We start from the raw sequence: 3,556 nt of genomic DNA, 5'->3' as shown, positions 1-3,556 counted from the left end.
ATAGAAAGAGAGAGAGCGAGAGAGAGATAGAGAGTTCAATTGCATTTTCGGCCATTGGTACCGACAACCACCACCAACTATTAATTGCTGCTGACAACCACTATTGTTACCAACAATCACCATTAGAAATCATCACTATCTCTAAAATACTGAGAAGGTTTAACTCTGTTGTTGAGCATATCTATTTGCCTGTGGTCACTTCTGTTTTATACTCTCTATTGTACAAATCAAGCTCTATTATTAGGTTTTAGCTATCCCTCTGTGAACACTTGATTTCTATGATCTCTCCAGGAAAAAAATCAGATGTTTGTTTAATCTCCCTCTTTCTTCAACGGTGAAGAAAAAATGATTCTTGTATCATATACTATATAGTGGATTTTTCAACCGGGCCGAGCTCTATAGTTTTTTTGCTTTTCGGATTTTTTCCTGTAAAAAACTTATAATCTTAATATTTTTATTTTTGTGTGTTGAATTTTTGTATAACACTGAGATGTAAAACATACACTCTAAAATTTCTTGCATGTAACAAAAAAATAATAAATGTGAAAAAGATACATGTCTTCAATTTAGGCTTCGTTTGGGACGGCTTTTTTATTGCTTTCTAAAACGGAGTTTTAGTACAAAAATAAAAAATTTTGTACTAAAATTTCATTTTAGAAAACAGTAAAAAAGCCGTCCCAAACGAAACCTTAGTCTATATGCATACTTGTAAAGTGAAGAAAAATTAAGCCCACAACATCGTTGGGTTAATCACTATTTACTTTTTTCTATATATATTGCGTTAGCATGAGAGCTTATAATAAGTAAATTAATATTCTAACCAGTGATTTAGTTAGGGACTATTTGATTGGCTAAAATAAAATATAGAGTAAAAGAAATACTTTCGAGTGATTTGGATGAATGTAAAAATAAACATAGATGAATGTTTTTTTATTTGATTAGTAGTAAAATAAATATAGTGTAAAAAGAGGGTGGTGTCGCCAGGTGGCGATGGTGGTGGATGACGATGAATTGAGGCTAGTGGTGACTGGTGGTAGCTGAAGAAGGGTGCCATTAGCGACCGACGGTGGTGGCGGCCAATGGTGGGTGGTGGCCAACGGTGGGTGGTGGTGGTGATTGGTGGTGAACAAGAATGATGGCGAACAACAATGGTGGCTGGCGATAGGTAGTTGCCATCAAACGAGCTTGTTTGTGGTGTAAATAAGTTATGCTCAAAATTAGACAAGTTTAATTTACCTCAAAAATAAATTAAAATAATTTACACTACATTTATTTTAATTTTTTTATCCAATTAAATATCAATATTTTTCAAATTTCTTAATTTAGAATACTTTATACATCTATTTTAGCTCCAACCAAACAAGCTCTAATTAGTGCAAAATATTTAATAGTGTGAGGGCCCCAGGTTGGGAATCATACTCCAAAAAGGTGTGTGATGGGGGGGGGGGGGAGGCCCCAAACACCAGCCTAATAGTCAAGCACGGACCATCCATAGGTAGAAGACACCGAGCGCAATCCAACCAAAGTCGAGGCACCCAGGTTGCCAGCCAGCTTAGTCAGAAAGGGGCAGCAATGGCCTTCTCATCATCGTCCATTCAAACATAAAAAACCACACCAATAGTGCTAAGAGCCAAATAATAATCCAACCAGCAAATACAACCAAAACCAACCACCCAGCAGACTTCAAAGAGCGATAACCACACACACAAAAAGAAAAGTCCAAAGGCATTACTACCTTCCACTCCTATTAGCTCTGCCTCCCCTATTAATCCCAAAAGAACGAACAAGAAATTCATCCTCACTCACATGAACATCTTCATCATCTCCACTAGAAGGAGAATCCACCAAAGTGAACCATTCTGTAGGACGCAAAACAGATTATTTACCATTCCTCGCCACGTGATCTAGCATTTTAGCATTAGGCACCACCGAAATAAGAATATTAACAATGTTTGAATTGCTGACCAGACCAGCATCAGCATGAGTAGCCGAATTATCCACTTCCAAATTAACCAAAGAGCAAAACACCTGAGACCCAGGGGACAAAACCTTAGGGGAGTCAGAAGAAATCGAATGCTCAACAACCACTGAAGGATCAATAGATCTAGTTAAAACACACGAGACAACAGCCACATCATTTAAAACAGGAACATAGTTAACTTCACAACTCAACAGACCACCTTCACTAGCAGAATCCCGAACACTCTGAACAACAGGCAATACCCCATCCAGAGCACCCTCAGAAACAACAGAACAATTAATAACAAAAGCATTATCAATAGGCTCGACAGTTTTAAAACTAGAAGTCCCAATTTCATCATTAGACGGGACAACCACAGGGTCAGGAGAGACAATACCAAGGCCATTAGAGGCATCAGGTAATCCATTCACAACATCACCCAAAAAACTGACCTCAATAATAGGAGGCAAAGCCCCAACCACAAAATCCACCGGAGCTAAATTAGAAATAGGGCTAGCAAGAGTAACACAATTAGTATGAGCGTTAACAGGGATATTATTAAACAGTCCAGGATCACCCGCAACCAAACACGGGACAATATTAGGCACAAGGCCAACACCCTGAACTGATACCACATCCCCCAAAGCAGGATCCTCAACAATATCCACACCAACAATACCAACCTGATTAGGAAAAGAAGGCTTCGACGAGAGAACCATATTAGGGACAGAAGAAGAAGAATGACACTCACCACGCTTGTGCCCAATGGCCTTACAAAGCTCACAAAAATGGGGAAACACCTCCATTTGAACATGTTGAATATAACCCAATTGCTCATACCCCAACCAAACTTTATCAAGGTAGGTTTTAGTTATGTCTAATTCCACAAAAACGCACGCCAAAGAAGGCTGCGAACCAACAGAAATAGCATAATCGATTTTAAGGGGACGACCAAATAAAGAACCCAACTCATGAAGGATTTTGGGAGCGAAAAGGTGAGGCCGAAGATCAGGGAAAGATACCCAAATGAGATTAATTGGAGATTCCACATCGATATCAAGGGTAGGCAACCATTTAGTAATTTTCATGAAGCAATTGAAAACCAGATAGGAACGATGGAAAAAAACTCTACTATAATCCATATCGTTAGACAATTTAATCAACACATGAGTTGCATCCAGTAAGGTCACTGAGAATTCAGCCGAGAGTTTCAAGTTAAAGAAAAAATGACATATATCATCCAAACTAGGGCGGCGAGAGGGAAAAAAACCCACCAGAGAAAACTGAAAAGGTGCGGCTAAGGAGGCGATTTCTTCCTCAGAAATCCAAACAGCAGGTAAACCAAGAAAAGAGCTTGTTTTAAGAGGCGGAAAACGAACATCCGAATCATTAACAGATAAAACATCCACAAAAGAACGAGACTTCTTGGATCCAACTAAAAAACCTGGATCCAAGAGGTGAATCAAGGCCTTGACGGCCATCCAGTAGACAAGAGAAAAACCGGCCAAGAAAAAAAAAGAGGAATAAAGAAAACTTCCCTGCGAATCAAAAGTACCCTCATCATGAAAACTCTCACTAAACCCTTTCTAGAGCCAT

This window comes from Dendrobium catenatum, unplaced genomic scaffold (assembly GCF_001605985.2).
Source record: "Dendrobium catenatum unplaced genomic scaffold, ASM160598v2 fragScaff_scaffold_1632, whole genome shotgun sequence".
NCBI lineage: Eukaryota > Viridiplantae > Streptophyta > Magnoliopsida > Asparagales > Orchidaceae > Dendrobium > Dendrobium catenatum.
Note: the sequence above shows the minus strand (reverse complement) of the source record.